General features: G+C 52.2%; 1 protein-coding gene across 21 annotated transcripts in view; it reads right to left on the bottom strand.

The window, feature by feature from the left end:
- SMARCA4 (SWI/SNF related, matrix associated, actin dependent regulator of chromatin, subfamily a, member 4) overlaps positions 1-20,014 on the bottom strand; it is a 106,060-nt gene that overhangs the window by 80,003 nt on the left and 6,043 nt on the right. For 3 of the 21 annotated variants that reach the window (XM_055238471.2, XM_055238475.2, XM_055238473.2), the window contains exon 2: positions 7,709-7,871. The exons of the other annotated variants lie outside the window; for them this stretch is intronic. The gene's annotated coding sequence lies outside the window, so the exon portion shown is untranslated. The remainder of the gene's footprint in view (positions 1-7,708; positions 7,872-20,014) is intronic. 21 annotated transcript variants of the gene reach the window in all.

The following is a 20,014-nucleotide window of genomic DNA, read 5'->3' as shown; positions in this document are numbered from 1 at the left end:
TCAAGACCATCCTGGGCTAACACAGCGAAACCCTGTCTCTACTAAAAATACAAAAAAAGTTTAGCCGGGCATGGTGGCAGGCACCTGTAGTCCCAGCTACTGGGGAGGCTGGGCCAGGAGAATGGCGTGAACCCAGGAGGCGGAGCTTGCAGTGAGCCGAGATCATGCCACTGCACTCCAGCCTGGGCGACAGAGCAAGACTCCATCTCAAAAAAAAAAAAAAAAAGTTCTATTTTTTGTTTTATTTATGTTTTTGAGATGAAGTTTCACTCTTGTTGCCCAGGCTGGAGTGCAATGGCGTGATCTTGGCTCACTGCAACCTCTGCCTCCCAGGTTCAAGCAATTCTCCCGCCTCAGCCTCCTGAGTAGTTGGGATTACAGGCACGCACCACCATGGCCGGCTAATTTTTGTATTTTTAATAGAGACGGGCTCTCACCACGTTATTCAGGCTGGTCTTGAACTCCTGACCTCGTAATCCTAACCACCTCGACCTCCCAAAGTGCTGGGATTATAGGCATGAGCCACTGTGCCTGGCCAATTTTTTTATTTCTAGTAGAGACAGGGTTTCACCACATTGGCCAGGCTGGTCTCAAACGTCTGACCTGCAGGTGATCCACCCGCCTTGGCCTCCTGAAGTGCTGGGATTACAGGTGTGAGCCACCGTTCCTGGCCAAAAATTACACTGTATTAGGTAATTTAGCAGAAAAAGTTTTAATTTGAAAGGTAGGGGTTTTTGTTTTGTTTTGTATATGGAGTCTTACTCTATCACCCAAGCTGGAGTGCAGTAGAGCCATCATAGCCCACTGCAGCCTTGACCTCGGGGGCTCAAGCCATCCTCCTACCTCAACCTCCCGAGTAGCTGGGACCATAAGAGTGCATCACCACGTCTGGCTAATTTTTCTTAATTTTTTTGTAGAGACTTTTTTTGTAGAGAATTTTTTTGTAGGGGTCTCTCTACATTGCCCAGGCTGGTCTCAAACTCTTGTTGATCCTGGCTCAAGGGATCCTCCAGCCTGGACTTCCCAAAGTGCTGGAATTACAGGTGTGAGACACTGCACCCAGCCATAGGGATATATTCTTAGACAAGAGATGAAAGGCTCAAAATGACCTCATTCTACTTTCATGGCTAACAGCAGGAGAGAGGACCAGGAAACTCAGCAGGGGAGGAACCAGTGACTGGCACTCCAGCCACTCCTGAAAAGATGGACCCTGACATGAACAAACCTAAACGTGTTACTGCGAGGAAATTCATCTGGAGGCAAAATCCGACCTGATTCTGCTCCATGTGGATATTCACACATTCTGCTACAGAAACAGGACCTGTCTGATTATGAGATGCCGCCCTCGCCTCTGCCACGTGACAACAGTCTGAACCTTGTGTTTACGTTACTAAGATGCTGATTTTAGAGCCTGAAGCCTCTGGTCCACGGGTATGTCTGCAGGGAGGATGCGCTTGCAGCTACCTCTATAGGTGGGAAGCCTAGCAACGTGGGCACGGCCAGGACAGGGTGGAGGCACTGGCTCCTTGGTGCTCCCCTCTGGGCCTTCTGTCCCCACAGTCTTCTCAGGCCCACGGAGTGTTGCAATGAGGTAGGAAAAGGGACAACAGGACTGCCACATACTTCACAGATCCTGTGATATTCAGGGACCTATAGCTTCTTCCTCACTTGAAGGTCTTTATTCTAAGTCAAATAAACTGAAACTGACAGCAAAATGCAATCCAGCACGTCTGTAATCCCAGCACTTTGGGAGGCCAAGGCAGGGGGATGGCCTGAACCCAGAAATTCGACATCAGCCTGAGCAACATGGCAAAACCTCATCTCTACAAAAAACACAAAAATTAGCCGCGCTTGGTGACACATGCCTGTAGCCCCAGCTACTCGGGAGGCTGAGGTGGGAGGGTTATCCGAGTCCGGGAGGTTGAGGCTGCAGTGAACCGTGACTGCACCACTGCACTCTAGCCTGGGCAAAAGGGCAAGACGCTGTCTCAGAGGAAAAAGAAAAAAAGATTCAGGTCATTGAGGGCAAACCATCTTTTCCCTCTCTAAAGGTGGACAAACCAACGAGCGTACACTGGGAAGTGACTGAAATTATAGCTCTCCTCATTGTACATTTTTTTTTTTTGAGACAGAGTCTCATTCTGTCGCCCAGGCTGGAGTGCAGTGACGTGATCTCTGCTCACTGCAACCTCCGTCCCTGGGGTTCACGCGATTCTCGTGCCTCAGCCTCCCGAGTAGCTGGGACTACAGACATATGCCACAACACCCAGATCTCCTAATCGTACTTTACACTCAGCATTAGAACTTCTTCCCTCTCCCTTCCATCAAATCATGCGATGCCATCACTGCATCCGGGAACGGCTCCAACTCACAGCAGCGCTAACTTCGTCAATGGACACACAGAGTACACTGAAGATGCTGCCTCAAAAAACCATTTTGTGCCCGAATATGACAAGTCTGCTTTTTAGAAGCACGGGGTTTCACAGAGGCTTGTTAGAATGGCCTCTGCTCCTGAAAATGCTGCCTCTAGAGTCAGGCTGCAGTGAAACAGGAATGCGGGTGCCCCCAGCATCCACAAATTCATTTCCGCATTGAAAGCTCAGACACGTGCAGAGTGACAGTAAAGGAGATCCAAACAGCCCGGGCGTGATGCAAAGCCATCCCCAGCAGTACCGCCCAATGCCAAAGCATGCGATGAAGTTGCTAGTGCCTGCACTTGAACAAGCACTGGCCGACCTGCAGCACAAAGTGGAGAGTCGTGGAGCGACTCCATGTCCTCAGCTCAGTACTGAGGGGAGCAGCGTGTGATTCTGCTTACTCTCACTGACTTGTACACGCCCTGATCGCAGGATCATAGGTGAACAGCTTGAAGAACACTGCATCAGACATCCCTCCTGACGTTCCAGAAGGCATTCTTGGGCCCCTCCTAGTCAATACCACTCTCCCAGGGAAACCACTATTTTGACTATCACTGTAGCTTCCTTTCACCTGTTATTGAACTTCCAATAAAATTACGGGTGTGGTGGGTCACATCTATAATACATATATAATATATACTTATAATATATAATCTATATAACATATAAATAATATAATGTTGGGGGCAGTGGGTCATACCTATAATCTCAGCACTTTGGGAGGCCAAGGCAGAAGGATTGCTTGAGTCCAGGAATTCAAGACCAGCCTAGGCAACATAGCAAGAACCCGTCTCTACAAGTTTTTGTTTTTTTTTTTAATTAGCTGGTACTCAGGAGGCTGAGTAGGGAGAACTGCCTGAGCCCAGGAGGTCAAGGCTGCAGTGAGCCATGATCGTGGGCAACAGAGAAAGACTCTGTCTCAAGAAAAAAAAAAAAAAAAAAAAAAGACAATCACACAGGGTCATCATGTCTGGGAGAGTCATCCGTTCTTTTTATCTGAGCATTCTCATTTTCATAGACACTGTACTCTACCAGGTTCTGGACAGCACAAATCAAGCTGCTATGAGAGTCATTTGGTGAACACAGGCATTGGTTCTTCTTGGGTGTCCAAGAATGAAACTGGTGGTTATAAAGGGAGGCATAAACTTAGCTTTGCTAGTTTTCCAAAATAGTTGTATCATCTACACACACGGTCCCACCTCCCAAACAGGGACAGCATTCCAGTTGCTCTTCATCAACCCCAACACTTGCTGCTGTCAGTCCTTACAACTTTTAACGTTCTCGTCAATGTCTGATCGCATCTTCTTATGGTCTTCATTTGCATGTCCCTCACAACTAATGGCACTGAGCACCTTTCCATATGCTTACTGGCTATTGAGATATCTATCTATCTATCTATCTATTTATTTAGAGACAGAGTCTTGCTCCATCACCCAAGCTGGAGTGCAGTGGTGTGATCTCGGCTCATTGCAACCTCCACCTCCTAGGTTGAAGTGATTATCGTGCCTCAGCTTCCCGAGTAGCTGGGATTACAGGCACATACCACCATACCTGGCTAAAATATATACATATGTGTGTATATATATATATTTTTTTTTTATTTTTTTTTTTTTTTTATTTTTAGTAAAGACGGGGTTTCGCCATGTTGGCCAGGCTGGTCTTGAACTGATCCGCCTGCCTCAGCCTCCAGAAGTGCTGGGATTACAGGCGTGAGCCACCACATATGTGGCCAGTATCCACTTTTTTTTTTTTTTTTTTGAGACAGAGTCTCGCTCTGTCACCCAGGCTGGAGTGCAGTGGCGTGATCTCGGCTCACTGCAAGCTCTGCCTCCCGGGTTCACGCCATTCTCCTGCCTCAGCCTCTCCAAGTAGCTGGGACTACAGGTGCCCGCCACCATGCCCGGCTAATTTTTTGTATTTTTAGTAGAGACGGGGTTTCACCGTGGTCTCGATCTCCTGACCTTGTGATCTGCCCGCCTCGGCCTCCAAAGTGCTGGGATTACAAGCGTGAGCCAACGCGCCCGGCTGTATCCACTTTTAAAAAGTAAAAACCATCAGCCAGGTGTGATGGCTCATACCTGTAACCCCAGCACTGTGGGAGGCCGAGGCAGGCAGATCATGAGGTCAGGAGTTCGAGACCAGCCTGACCAAAATGGTGAAACCCGTCTCTACTAAAAATACAAAAATTAGCCAGGCGTGGTGGACGCATGCCTGTAATCCCAGCTACTTAGGAGGCTGAGGCAGGGGAATTGCTTGAACCCGGTAGGCGGAAGTTGCAGTGAGCTGAGATTGCATCATTGCACTCCAGCCTGGGCAACAAGAGTAAACCTCCATCTCAACAAACAAAAAGAAAAAAAGAGAGAGAAGCTCTTAATTTTAACGAAGGCCAATTCATCAAGTTTGGTCTTTGAGGTTTAACATTTCTGGGGTCCTATTTAAGAAATCCTCGTCTACCCCCCATCCGGGAAGAAATGAGGAGCGCCTCTGCCCGGGCGCCCCGTCCGGGAAGAAGTGAGGAGCGCCTCTGCCTGGCCGCCCCATCCGGGAAGAAGTGAGGAGCGCCTCTGCTCGGCCGCCCCGTCTGGGAGGTGAGGAGCGCCTCTGCCCGGCCACCCATCGTCTGGGAGGTAAGGAGCGCCTCTGCCCGGCCACCCATCGTCTGGGAGGTGAGGAGCGCCTCTGCCCGGCCACCCATCGTCTGGGAGGTGAGGAGCGCCTCTGCCCGGCCACCCATCGTCTGGGAGGTGAGGAGCGCCTCTGCCCGGCCACCCATCGTCTGGGAGGTGAGGAGCGCCTCTGCCCGGCCACCCATCGTCTGGGAGGTGAGGAGCGCCTCTGCCCGGCCACCCCGTCTGGGAAGTGGGGAGCGCCTCTGCCCGGCCGCCCCGTCTGGGAGGTGAGGAGCGCCTCTGCCCGGCCGCCCATCGTCTGGGAAGTGAGGAGCGCCTCTGCCCGGCCACCCATCGTCTGGCAAGTGAGTAGCGCCTCTGCCCGGCCACCCATCGTCTGGGAGGTGAGGAGCGCCTCTGCCCGGCCACCCATCGTCTGGGAGGTGAGGAGCGCCTCTGCCCGGCTGCCCCGTCCGGGAAGAAGTGAGGAGCGCCTCTGCCCGGGCGCCCCGTCCGGGAGGAAGTGAGGAGCGCCTCTGCCCGGCCGCCCCGTCCGGGAGGAAGTGAGGAGCGCCTCTGCCCGGCCGCCCCGTCCGGGAGGAAGTGAGGAGCGCCTCTGCCCGGCCGCCCCGTCCGGGAGGAAGTGAGGAGCGCCTCTGCCCGGCCGCCCCGTCCGGGAGGAAGTGAGGAGCGCCTCTGCCCGGCCGCCCCGTCCGGGAGGAAGTGAGGAGCGCCTCTGCCCGGCCGCCCCGTCCGGGAGGAAGTGAGGAGCGCCTCTGCCCGGCCGCCCCGTCCGGGAGGAAGTGAGGAGCGCCTCTGCCCGGCCGCCCCGTCAGGGAAGAAGTGAGGAGCGCCTCTGCCCGGCCGCCCCGTCCGGGAAGAAGTGAGGAGCGCCTCTGCCCGGCCGCTCCGTCCGGGAAGAAGTGAGGAGCGCCTCTGCCCGGCCGCCCCGTCTGGGAGGTGAGGAGCGCCTCTGCCCGGCCACCCACCGTCTGGGAGGTGAGGAGCGCCTCTGCCCGGCCACCCACCGTCTGGGAGGTGAGGAGCGCCTCTGCCCGGCCACCCACCGTCTGGGAGGTGAGGAGCGCCTCTGCCCGGCCACCCACCGTCTGGGAGGTGAGGAGCGCCTCTGCCCGGCCACCCACCGTCTGGGAGGTGAGGAGCGCCTCTGCCCGGCCACCCACCGTCTGGGAGGTGAGGAGCGCCTCTGCCCGGCCACCCATCGTCTGGGAGGTGAGGAGCGCCTCTGCCCGGCTGCCCCGTCTGGGAAGTGAGGAGCGCCTCTGCCCGGCCACCCATCGTCTGGGAGGTGAGGAGCGCCTCTGCCCGGCCACCCATCGTCTGGGAGGTGAGGAGTGCCTCTGCCCGGCCACCCATCGTCTGGGAGGTGAGGAGCGCCTCTGCCCGGCCACCCATTGTCTGGGAAGTGAGGAGCGCCTCTGCCCGGCCGCCCCGTCTGGGAAGTGAGGAGTGCCTCTGCCCGGCCACCCATCGTCTGGGAGGTGAGGAGCGCCTCTGCCCAGCCACCCATCGTCTGGGAAGTGAGGAGCGCCTCTGCCCGGCCGCCCCGTCTGGGAAGTGAGGAGCGCCTCTGCCCGGCCACCCATCGTCTGGGAAGTGAGGAGCGTCTCTGCCTGGCCGCCCCGTCTGGGAAGTGAGGAGCGCCTCTGCCCGGCCGCCCCGTGTCTGTGTAGAAGTGAGGAGCGCCTCTGCCTGGCCGCTCCGTCTGGGAGGTCTACCACGGAGGCCAGAAGCAATGTGGGGGCTGGACGTGGTGGCTCACGCCTGTGGTCCCGGCACTCTGGGGGGCGAGGCGGGTTGATCACTTCGGGCTAGGAGTTCGAGACCAGTCTGGCCAACTTGGCGAAACATGAAGAATACAACAGACAAACCAACCAACCAACTCAGTGACAACAAAACAGGTCTACCCTGGAGTCATACTCTAATTTTTTCTATTTTCCTCCCTTTCTGATCCTTTATCCCACTTTCTTTTTCTTCCTCTTCCTTCTCCCTCTTCTTTGTCAAATAGAGGATTGAGTTATTATCACTGATCCATATAAAGTCCCTCTCTCATTTATTTTAACTCCCACCCCCCATTTCTATTCCCCGACTTCCCATGTGCAACCTTCCTAATATGTTTGATACGCATCTTTTTGTTTGTATGTATTTTTAGAAAATGTTTATTGTTTTTGTATGCAAAAAAAAAATTAATAAAAAAAAAAAGAAAAAAAAAAAAAAAAGAAATCCTCGTCTACCTTAAGGTCATGCTGACAGAGGAAGGGAAGGGATATTTGCAAATCCAGGGGGGACTGTGGCTTGCCTTCACCTCCCAGTGATTTACAACTGCTGAAGGTGTCTCAATCACAAAGAAATGGCAAGGAAGGAAGATCTAGCCAGGAGGTAGGGGCCTCAGCCTACTTGACGGTAACAACTGACTCGCCTCACTGGGCCCTCACCACCACACAGGGATTACAGTGGTCCTGCTGACAGATGACTCCCTGAGGCTCAGACAGGGAAGTGGAAGAGTTCAGGTCACAAGGCCAAGGCCACAGTGGAACTCACTGCCATGCATCCCACACTCTGAACATGGACTGTGAAGCCACGGTGCCACCTGCCTCACGGGTAACCTCCCTGTGGCTCCACCTCCTCCTCCACAGGCTGGAACATCAAACAATCACTCACAGGCAGGAAGTGCCGGCTACTCAGCTGGTGAAATCAAGGTGCTCCATCTCTCCCCAGGTTTACTGAGCAGCTGCTTAGCACAGGAAAGGTATCGCACTAGGAGCATCACACAGATGAGGTCCTCGGATGCTCCCATCAAAATGTGAAGCAGAGGCTCCTTTCCCTGAACAGAAATGAGAAAACTGAGTCATAGGCCGGGCACGGTGGCCCATGCCTGTAATCCCAGCACTTTGGGAGGCCGAGGCGGGCGGGTCACTTGAGGTGAGAAGTTCGACACCAGCCTGGCCGACATGGTGAAACCCCATATCTACTTAAAAAACAAAAAGTAGCTGGGTATGGTGGTGCATGCCTGTAATGCCAGCTACTCGGGAGGCTGGGGCAGGAGAATTGATTGAACCCGAGAGGCAGAGGCTGCAGTGAGCCGAGATCACACCACTGCACTCCAGCCTGGGCGACAGAGCAAGAGTTCGCCTCAAAAAAAAACAAAACAAAAACAAAAAAAAACTCGAGTCTGTAACTCAGCCTCCCCCCAGCACAAACCGCGAGTAACACTCCTGCCCCACAATGCTCAGGAACAACAGACCGGCTTCCCCTCTTGGGCACGAATCAGGTAGAAGCAGCTGGCTGGAGAGCAGCAAACCCCTAGGTGCAATCCAGCACCTGCTGTCAGCCATGACACGCCCACCCTGGCAATCAGTGCACACAGATTTGGGCGGCTGCCAACAATTTTGTTGTTGCTGTTGTTTGTTTGTTTGTTTGTTTGTTTGTTTGTTTCGGAGACAGAGTCTCGCTCTGTCACCCAGGCTTAGCGCAGTGGTGCGATCTCGGCTCACTGCAACCTCCACCTCCCCAGTTCAAGTGATTCTCCTGCCTCAGCCTCCCAAGTAGCTGGGATTACAGGTGCACACTGCCAAACCCGGCTAATTTTTTTGTATTTTAGTAGAGATGGGGTTTTGCTGCATTGCCCAGGCTGGTCTCGAACTCCTGAGCTCAGGCAATCCGCCTGCCTCGGCCTCCCAAAGTGCTAGGATTACAGATGTGAGCCACCACACCCAGCCCACTTTTTTTTTTTTTTTTGAGACAGGGTCTCGCTCTGTCTCCCAGGCCGGAGGGCAGTGGCGCCATCACAGCTCACAGCCTTGAACTCCTGGGCTCAAGTGATCCTCCCATCTCAACCTCCCAAGTAGCTGGGACTACAGGCTCGTGCCACTATGCCCAGCTAAGTTTTGTATTTCCTTATAGAAATGAGGTCTCGCCGTGTTGCCCAGGCTGGTCGCAAACACCTGGGCTGAAGTGATCCACCCACCTCAACCTCCCAAAGTGCTGGGATCACAGGCATGAGCCACCGCACCTAGCCCAAGCCACAGTGCCTGACCCATAAACATCTCTTATCCCTCCTTGCTCCCACAGCCATAAGCATGATGTTGTTCTCAGCCCTCAAACTCCTCCTGGCCAGCTCACCCTCCCTGAAGGGCTGGGGTGAGCCCAGCCCTGTAGAAGCTGGATAGGGTGTGGGGCTGGGTGCACCTTGCTCCGGCAAGATGTCTACACGGGAAGGCCAAACGAGCATGGCCAGGAAAGGTGTCTAAGGACAAGGAACACCTCTCTCTCTACCCTTTCTTACCCCATCACCAATCATCCCTGCCCTTCTATACAGGAAACTAAGGATTTGACATTTTCAGCAAAGTCCTGGGGTGGCCAAAGGTCGTCCCTAAGGTGTCTTACACGGTGCCGCTTAGAGTCCTGCAATGGAGCCCTGAATGAGATAAGTCACTAGCAGGAGAAATTCACGCAGCAATGAAATCCATCGCAGACCAGGAGGCCACACCTACTCAGGTGGAAAAAGCAAAGGATAAGGGGATTCAGGGGCCAAAAGGGCGAGAATAGTTAGTACATGTGTGTGGAAGCCAAATCCAGATGTGTGCAGCCCTTGGATTGGGTGCTGCCAGGGCCTCCACAAGGAGAAAACAGAGCCTGGGAATCCAGGCCAGTGGCCAGAAGGAATGACCGGAAGTGAAACTACTCTGGCACAAGACTAAAAGCTAAAATCTAAAACACTCAGTTAAATGTCCAGGAGGACAGGAGATGAAAATAAGCTCTCAGGTTCCCTGGGCCAAAAGGTCTGCAAGTGGTGTGGCCATATTGCCTCAATTTCTTGAGAAGCTCCTCAATTGCCCAGCAATCAGAACCCCCACACAACCCATGCTGCAGAAGTCTTGGCACCATCAAAAAAGAATTGAGAGGCCGGGTGTGATGGCTCACACCTATAATCCCAGCACTTTGGGAGGCCAAGGTGGGCGGATCACAAGGTCAGGAGTTTGAGACCATCCTGGCCAATATGGCGAAACCCTATCTCTACCAAAATACAAAAATTAGCTGGGCGTAGCGGAGCTGGCCTGTAGTCCCAGCTATTTGGGAGGCTGAGGCAAGAGAATCGCTTGAACCGGGGAGGTGGAGGTTGCAGTGAGCCGAGATCGTGCCACTGCACCCCAGCCTGGCTGGGTGTGGTGGTTAATGCCTATAATCCCAGCACTTTGGAGGCCGAGGAAGGCAGATCACCTGAGGCCAAGAGTGCAGGAACAGCCTGGCCAACATAGCAGAATCCCATCTCTAGTAAAAATACAAAAGTTAGCCAGGCGTAATGGTGCCCGCCTGTAGTCCCAGCTACTTGAGAGGCTGAGGCACAATAATCACTTGAACCAGGAAACGGAGGTTGCAGTGAGCCAAGATCATGCCACTGCACTCCATCCTGAGTGACAGAGACCCTGTCTCAAAAAAAAAAAAAAAAAGAAAGAATAACTATATATGCATATGGCCAGACGTGGTGTCTCACAGCTGTAATTCCAGCACTGTCGGAAGCTGAGGCAAGCGGATCACCTGAGATCGAGACCAGCCTGGCAAACATGGTGAAACCCCATCTCTACAAAAACACAAAAGTTAGCTGGGCGTGGTGGTGGGCACCTGTAATCACAGCTACTTGGGAGGCGGAGGCAGGAGAATCACTTGAACCCAGCAGGTGGAGGTTGCAGTGAGCCAAGATCTCACTACAGCTCTCCAGCCTGGGCGATAAGAGCAAGACTCTGTCTCAAAAAAAAAAAAAAAAATATATATATATATATGTGCATGTTAATCCATGCATAGAGATTACCCCAAAGAAAACATGCACAAACCGCTGTCAGTACAGCCAGTAGCTCTCTCTGATGGCATGTGATGAGGAACTTACACTTTCCATATCACAGACGTCTGGTGCTTTTTATTTATTTTTTACAGTAGGAATCTATTACTTTTTATATTCAGATTTTTAAAGAAAAACTTCCAAGAAAAAAAAAAAAAAGCCTAAATCAGAATATCCATGAAATAAATACCCACGAGAAACGCCCAGGAAGTGTCTTTGTGGAAATAAAAGAGAAAGATCAAAGGATGTGAGGACTACCATGTTATTATTTTCAACTTCATCAAAATTATCATCTAAAATAGAAACATCTGTTGACGTTCAAATGTGGAACGAGACTGCTTGAGGAAGAGAAGAGGTCTGGTCTCTTCTTTCACGCCACCCCTAGCTTTTGTCTTAAAGCCCTGCGGTGACCAGCCCCAGACGGGGCAGGTTGCTAACCGGCAATCAGATCCCTTGGAAATCTGTTTCTTGGAATTATGGTGGTTGTTTTCACCTTGCCTGAGAAACCAGCATTATATTTACGTTTGGCCCCAGGATATCTGCTATTGTGTTTTTTGGGGCTTGGGAAAATTTGTTCATGGACACATTTCAGCAGCAGACGATCGTGGGAGTCAGGTGATGGCAGAGGCTTGGGCGGAACAACAGCAATGGGCAGGATGGCTTCGGCAGAGCCAGCCCCGTTTACTACGCGTGAACTACAAAACAAAATGTTCCCCTCGGTGGTCTATAAGAAAACCTCCGGGTGCAGTGGCTCACGCCTGTAATCCCAGCACTTTGGGAGGCCAAGGCAGGCGGATCACGAGGGTCAGGAGATCAAGACCATCCTGGCTAACACGGTGAAACCCCATCTCTACTAAAAATACAAAAAATTAGCCAGGTGAGGTGGCGGGCGCCTGTAGTCCCAGCTACTCGGGAGGCTGAGGCAGGAGAATGGTGAGAACGCGGGGGGGCGGAGCCTGCAGTGAGCCTGCACTCCAGCCTGGGCGACAGAGCGAGACTCCATCTCAAAAAAAAAAAAAGAAACCTCCCCCATCTGACCTGATGGTGCAGGGCACTCATCTGTGAACCCCAAAATTACATATGTGTGGGGCGTCTGTGGTCTTAGAGAATGAGTGGAAATGGGTTCCTCCTGAGGGCGACTGCACTTCTCCAACACTGACTCCTCTGTGGCATTTTACTTGCAACATAATTAAGTAGCAAAGCCCTGCCCTACATTTAAAAGGGAATACATTGGCCGGGCGTGGTGGCTCACGCTTGTAATCCCAGCACTTTGGGAGGCCGAGGCGGGAGGATCACAAGGTCAGGAGATCGAGACCACGGTGAAACCCCGTCTCTACTAAAAATACAAAAAAATTAGCCGGGCGTGGTGGCGGGCGCCTGTAGTCCCAGCTACTGGGAGAGGCTGAAGCAGGAGAATGGCGTGAACCCGGGAGGCGGAGCTTGCAGTGAGCCGAGATCGCGCCACTGCACTCCAGCCTGGGCGACAGAGCGAGACTCCGTCTCAAAAAAAAAAATAAAAAATAAAAAAAAAATAAAAGGGAATACATTTCAGAAACTAAATCATATAATGGTGATAAATTACAATGTCTTCTCAGTTCTACCTACAAGGTAGGTGTGCCAAATTGTTACCAAGTATTATTCTTAGCACTGGAAATTACTATCATTTTATTGGCTGAAATCTCCCCTCTTTTTATTTTCATTCACTTGAAAACCGCTGGCTGGGTGCGGTGGCTCACGCCTATAATCCCAGCACTTTGGGAGGCCGAGGTGGGCGGATCACGAGGTCAGGAGATCAAGACCATTCTGGCTAACACGGTGAAACCCCGTCTCTACTAAAAATACAAAAAAAATTAGCCGGGCGTGGTGGCGGGTGCCTGTAGTCCCAGCTACTCAGGAGGCTGAGGCAGGAAAATGGCGTGAACCCGGGAGGCGGAGCTTGCAGTAAGCCGAGATCATGCCACTGCACTCCAGCCTGGGTGACAGAGCAAGACTCTGTCTCGAAAAAAAATAGAATAAAAAATTAGCTGGGCATGGTGGCGGGGGCCTGTAGTCCCAGCTACTAGGGAGGCTAAGGCAGGAGAATGGTGTGAAACCCGGTAGGCGGAGCTTGCAGTGAGCCAAGATTGTATCACTGCACTCTAGCCTGGGAGACAGCGAGACTCCATCTCAAAAAAAAAAAGGAAACCGCTTAACAGCACCTACACAAAGGACCTAAAAGCATCCAGGACAGTTCTCTGCCTTAGGGGAGTACCCTCTAACCTCGCAGGGACGTGTGGTGCCTACACTGCAAGCGTGCAAATGCTATCCTATCTATCAATTAGATGGATGTTTTTCAAGCTCTTCTGATCATGTCTCCGTGTGACAATGTGACCCAGCAGAAACATACACGTAGAGTAACTGCATCAAGTGTTACAAATCCACCCTGACCCATGTTCCCTGTGGAACATCAATAACCCCATTCTTTTTTTTTTTTTTTTTTTTTTGTAGATAGAGTCTGGCTCTGTCACCCAAGCTGGAGTACAGTGGCACAATCTCAGCTCACTGCAACCTCTGTCTCCCGGGTTCAAGCAATTCTCCTGCCTCAGCCTCCCGAGTAGCTGGAACTACAGGCGCACGCCGCCATGCCCAGCTAATTTTCGTATTTTTTGTAGAGATGGGGTTTCACTATGTTGGCCAGGCTACTCTCAAACTTCTGAGCTGATGATCCGTCCACCTTGACCTCCCAAAGTGCTGGGATTACAGGCGTAAGCCACTGTGCCCGGCCCCTATTCTTTCTGTTCGGCTGGCCCAGGCCCACTGGATGGATGTCCTGTGCCACCACCGGGTCTGCTGTGTCATCAGCTATATATGCAACACTGAGCGTGAGAAGTGACACTGTGTGGAGACGGCAAGAGGAGTCCCCACAACAGGGGCACCCAAAGGCCAAGAGTGGGCAGGGAGATGCAGAATCCATACCTGCCCAGTGTCACTCGTGACAGGCCCTCTCCACCGCCACAGCAGAGGACTTACTGATGACTATCCCCAAATACTAACAGCACTGAATGCACCAAGCTGGTTCCAAACACCAGGCATCTGGCAGAGAACAACATAGTTCCTACCCGGCGGAGTGGACAGCAGAGTGACAGAAACAGCCAAACATGACACAATGTCACATAGAAAGTGGAAGTGTTATAAAAAAAAAAAAAGTATTCAGGGCCGGACGTGGTGGCTCATGCCTGTAATCCCAACACTTTGGGAGGCCGAGACAGGTGGATCACCTGAGGTCGGGAGTTCGAGACCAGCCTGACCAACATGGTGAAAACACGTCTCTACTAATAATAAAAAAATTAGGCCGGGCGCGGTGGCTCACGCCTGTAATCCCAGCACTTTGGGAGGCTGAGGTGGGCGGATCACGAGGTCAGGAGATGGAGACCATCTTGGCTAACACAGTGAAACCCCGTCTCTATTAAAAATACAAAACATTAGCCGGGCAAGGTGGCGGGCGCCTGTAGTCCCAGCTACTCGGGAGGCTGAGGCAGGAGAATGGCGTGAACCCGGGAGGCAGAGCCTGCAGTGAGCCGAGATCGCGCCACTGCACTCCAGCCTGGGCGACAGCGAGACTCTGTCTCAAAAAAAAAAAAAAAAAAAAAATTAGGACCAGGCTCTGTGGCTCATGCCTGTAATTCCAACACTTTGGGAGGCTGAGGCGAGTGGATAACTTGAGGTCAGGAGTTTGAGACCAGCCTGGCCAACATGGTGAAACCTCATCTCTACTAAAAATACAAAAATTAGCCGGCATGGTGGCAGGCGCCCGTAATCCTAGCTACTCGGTGTGGGAGCTGGGACAGGAGAATCGCTTGAACCCAGGAGGCAGAGGTTGCAGTGAGCTGAGATTGCGCCACTGAACTCTAGCCTGGGCAACAGAGCGAGACTCCATCTCAAAAAAAAAAAAAAAATTAGCCGAGCGTGGTGGTGCACACCTGTAATCCCAGCTACTCAGGAGGCTGAGGCAGGAAAATTAAAATTGCTTGAACCCGGGAGGCGGAGGTTGTAGTGAGCCAAGATCGCACCATTGCACTCCAGCCTGGGCGACAAGAACAAAACTCCATCTCCCCCCTCCAAAAAAAAAAAAAAAAGTATTCAGGGTGGGCACGGTGGCTCATGCCTGTAATTCCAGCACTTTGGGAGGTTGAGGCAGGTAGATCACTTGAGGCCAGGAATTTTTTTTTTTTTTTTTTTTTTTTTTGAGACGGAGTCTCGCTCTGTCGCCCAGGCTGGAGTGCAGTGGCACAATCTCGGCTCACTGCAAGCTTCGCCTCTCGGGTTCACGCCATTCTCCTGCCTCAGCCTCTCCGAGTAGCTGGGACTACAGGCATCCGCCACCACGCCCGGCTAATTTTTTGTATTTTTTAGTAGAGACGGGGTTTCACCGTGGTCTCGATCTCCTGACCTCGTGATCCGCCCGCCTCGGCCTCCCAAAGTGCTGGGATTACAAGCGTGAGCCACCGCGCCCGGCCGAGGCCAGGAATTTTAGGCCAGCCTGGGCAACATGGTGAAACCTCGTCTCTACGAAAAATACAAAAATTAGCTGGCATGCGGCTGTAGTCCCAGCTACTTGGGAGGCCGAGGTGGGAGGGTCCAGACTGCCATGAGCTATGATTGCACCACTGTACTACCCGCTGGGTGACAGACCAAGACCTTGTCTCAAAGAGAGAAAAAAAAAAGACACAATGTCACATAGAGGGTGGAAGTGCTATAAATCTAATCAAGCAGAGTTTGCAGGGTTAACAGATGAGAGGCACTCCTTCTATGGTGGCCTGGGACATCTCAGTGAGGAAGATGTCTGAGCAGAGATCTGCTGTGACATGGGCACCATGTGGTTATTTATCTACCACAGAGGAACAGCAAGTGCAAAGGCCCTGGACTGTGCTTGGCATATCCCAAGGCACAGCAAGTCAGGCAGTGTGGCTGGAGCAGGGAAGGTGGGAAAACACACTCCGTTTCTTTCTTTTTTTTTTTTTTTTCTTTTGAGATGAAGTTTCACTCTTGTTGCCCAGGCTGGAGTGCCATGGTGCGATCTCGGCTCACTGCAATCTCTGCCTCCTGGGTTCAAGCGATTCTCCTGCCTCAGCCTCTCAAGTAGCTGGGATTACAGGCACGCGCCACCACGCCCAGCTAATTTTGTATTTTTAGTAGACTGGGTTTCTCCGTGTTGGTCAGGCTGGTCTCAAACTCCCGACCTCAGGTGATCCACCCACCTCAGCCTCCCAAAGTGCTGGGATTACAGGCGTGAGCCACCGCGCCCAGCCCACACTCCGTTTCTCTACACTCTCACAAAGCACTTTTGACACCAACTCAGAGAAAACCAGTTTTCTTCTACTATACTCTCACAACAGAGAACAATTCTGTGACCAGATGTGTGGGTCTCTTCCAAGTAATTCTCCAAGTCTCCAAACACCAGCTGGGTGTCCTACAATTTAACTCAATTCAGACTCTATCTCCCACAAGTTAAGGACTTTATCGGCCAGATGCAGTGGGCTCACCTAACCACAGTGCTTTGGGAGGCCAAAGTGGGAGGACTGCTTGAGGCCAAGAGTTTGAAACCAGCCTAGGAAGCATAGCACCCTGTCTCTACAAAAAATGTAAAAATTAGCTAAGCCTGGCAGTGGTGCGCACCTGTAGTCCCAGCTACTCGGGAGCATGACATGAGCCCAGGAGCTGGACACTGCAGTGAGCTATGACTGTACCACTGCACTCCAGCCTGGGTGAGAGAGTGACACTCTGTTTCTAAAAGAAAAAGAGCTGTCCCACAAGACTGCTCCCACTACAAATGCCATTTGCACATCCCAGGGTCCAGTACTTCTGCCCAGCCACCTATAAATTGGGAATTCCCACAACCCCCTCCTCGGTTTGATTGATTTGCTAAAGCAGCGCCCAGAACTAAGGCAGGCACTTCACTTCCCATTAATGGTTTATTATAATGGATACGACTCGGGGTCAACCAGATGGAAGAAATACAGAGAGCTTCAATGGCCCCTCCACGCGCGCCACCCTCTAACCACTTGGTCTTTCTGGTAACCAGCCCCATCCTGGGCTATCTAGGAGCCCCATCCTAAATCACCTCATGAGCATAAACTCAGCTGTGATCAAAAGGGGCTCATTATGAATTTTAAAAGACACACCTATGACTCCTATGACATGTGGCGCAAAGACCAAATATATTCCATACCATACCTCAGAGGGCAAGTGGGTGCAGCCACAGGTGGGGCATAGGGGAGAAGTCACAGGCCTTGAGGGCCGCAGCAAAGGGGCTCCAGGAGCATCCAGTGCAGTGGGGAGCTGCTAGAATGTTCCAGGCACGGGAGTGGCACGGTCTGATAATGACTTTAATTTCTTTGGACATGGTGATGGAATGGATGTGCGAGTGAGGGCAAGAGATGAGGCAAGGGTGAACACCAGGGTCTCGGCTGGGACGTGCAGTTACAAACATAAAAAGGGGGCCGGGCACAGTGGCTCATGCCTGTAATCCCAGCACTTCGGGAGGCTGAGGCAGGCGGATCACCTGAGGTCGGGAGTTTGAGACCAGCCTGACCAACACGGAGAAACCCCGTCTCTACTAAAAATACAAAATTAGCCGGGTGTGGTGGCGCGTGCCTGTAATCCCAGCTACTTGGGAGGCTGAGGCAGGAGAATCGCTTGAACCCAGGAGGTGGAGGTTTCGGTGGAGACCCCGCCATTGCACTCCAGCCTGGGCAACAAGAGCCAAACTCCATCTCAAAAAAAAAAAAGAAAGAAATATAAAAAGGGGCCGGGTGCGGTGGCTCACGCCCATAATCCCAGCACTTTGGGAGGCTGAAGTAGGCAGATCCTTTGAGCCAAGGGGTTCAAGACCAGCCTGGGAGATAACATCAAGACCTCCACTTCTAAGAAAGTGAAACCTAAAACATAAATTTTTCAATAAACATAAAAAGGCCCCCCTTCCTCGAGGCTGACCAAGCCCTAGAGCAAGGCTTGGCAAAGCCAAGCAGGGCCGGGGTTCAGCCCCTGATTCCTGAGGTAGAGGCTGGAGGCCAGGGAGATTCTGAGAGGAAAACAGAATTCTGAGTTCAAAGAGGTTAAGTCATGCAGAACAGAATCCTGCCTCATGTCTCTTTGACTCCAGGGCCTGAGTAACTGATTCAGGCCGAGGATCAAAACGAATAGGATGAGAACCTTGAAGGTCAAGGAAGGGCAGAACCAAGAGGAGGGGCAAGCAAAGAGCCACTCCCACAGGCGGGAGCACCCAGGAGATGCCTCCAGGAGGCAGGCAAGGCCTTAGGGTGCCCAGCCAGTCCAGGCTGTGCCAGAATCACATTTGATCATCACAGGGCCAGTTTCAGCTCCCTGGGCACAATGAGACATCCACTATGCCCCTTTACTGGGACTTTCGGAGCAAGCTGGGTCGCATACAGCAGACCCTCCCCTTCAAGTCTCCCGCTGGAACAGATGAGCAGCAACTGTCACATCAGCCACCTGCTTCCTGAGCCACTGGGGCGTGACTTGCCAGTGGCGAAGAGAAAACTTAAAAAACCCCCAAGAGCTAGCACAGTGGATCATGCCTGTTACCACGGCTAGTCAGGAGGTGGAGGCTGGAGGATCACTTGAGTCCAGGAGTTAAAGACCAGCCTGAGTAACACAGAGAGTCTCCGTCTCTAAAAAAATAAAAAGTGGGAAAAAAAAAAAAAAAACGTCCTCAAAGAACCATTTTAAAGTCGATCACTATTAAAAACGGGGCCTGTGCTCCTCTATCACACACACAGCTGGCTGCACACAGAGCAAAACGGTTCACAGTGACAAGTGTCCACATACATAAATGAAGCTGTGCCCCTTTAGGGAGGTAACAGAGTCCCCAAAAGCGAAGCTCTGGAAACCAGTCTGGGACTTAAAAAAACATTTGAGGCTGGGAGTGGTGGCTCATGCCTGTAATCTCAGCACTTTGGAAGGCCAAGGCGGGCGGATCATCTGAGGTCAGGCATTTAAGACCAGCCTGACCAACACGGAGAAACCCCGTCTCTACTAAAAATACAAAATTACTGGCCGGGCACGGTGGCTCATGCCTGTAATCCCAGCACTTTGGGAGGCCGAGGCGGGCAGATCACGTCAGGAGATCGAGACTATCCTGACTAACATGGTGAAACCCCCGCCAGGCGTGGTGGCGGGTGCCTGTATTCTCAGCTACTCAGGAGGCTGAGGCAGGAGAATGGCGTGAACCCGGGAGGCGGAGATTGCAGTGAGCTGAGATCGTGCCACTGCACTCCAGCCTGGGAGATTGAGCAATACTCCGTCTCAAATAAATAAATAAATAAATAAGAAGAAAAAAATTAGCCGGGCATGGTGGCGCACGCCTGTAATCCCAGCTACTCAGGAGGCTGAGGTGGGAGCATAGCTTGAACCTGGAAGGCAGAGGTTGCGGTGAGCGGAGATCACGCCACTGCACTCCAGCCTGGGCGAAAAGAGTAACTCTGTCTCAAGGAAAAAAACAACATTTGAAAGGGGCCAGGGTTGGTTTCCACCCTGCTAACATTTACCTGTTTTCTAAAGAAAGCCCCCTTCCAGCCGGGCACAGTGGCTCACGCATGTAATCCCAGAACTTTGGGAGGCTGAGGTGGGCGTATCACGAGGTCAGGAGATTGAGACTATCCTCCTGGCTAACACGGTGAAACCCCGTCTCTACTAAAAATACAAAAAAAAAAAAAAATTAGCTGGGCGTGGCGGCGGGCGTCTGTAGTCCCAGCTACTCAGGAGGCTAAGGCAGGAGAATGCTGAACCCAGGAGGCGGAGCTTGCAGTGAGCCGAGATCGCGCCACTGCACTCCAGCCTGGGCGACAGAGCGAGAGCGAGACTCCATCTCAAAAAACAACATCAACAACAAGAAGAAAGCCCCCTTCCCCGAGGGAATTGGAGGGAAATCAATGTGTCCCTTCTCTCTGCCCTGTAACAACAAACCCAGCTACACCTGGCACTTCCATCCAGGCCCTTTCCCATACATAAAGAGTTGAGGCCACAATTCACATGCCCATCAATCCCATACCCTGAAAAATTAATGTCCTCAGGATGCAGTTAACAGAAAACTTCAATCAAGAAATCACTGGGCATACTAATGAGTCCTCTAC

Source organism: Symphalangus syndactylus, chromosome 13 (genome assembly GCF_028878055.3).
Source record: "Symphalangus syndactylus isolate Jambi chromosome 13, NHGRI_mSymSyn1-v2.1_pri, whole genome shotgun sequence".
Lineage (NCBI taxonomy): Eukaryota > Metazoa > Chordata > Mammalia > Primates > Hylobatidae > Symphalangus > Symphalangus syndactylus.
Note: the sequence above shows the minus strand (reverse complement) of the source record. Positions and strands in the feature narration are given on the sequence as shown.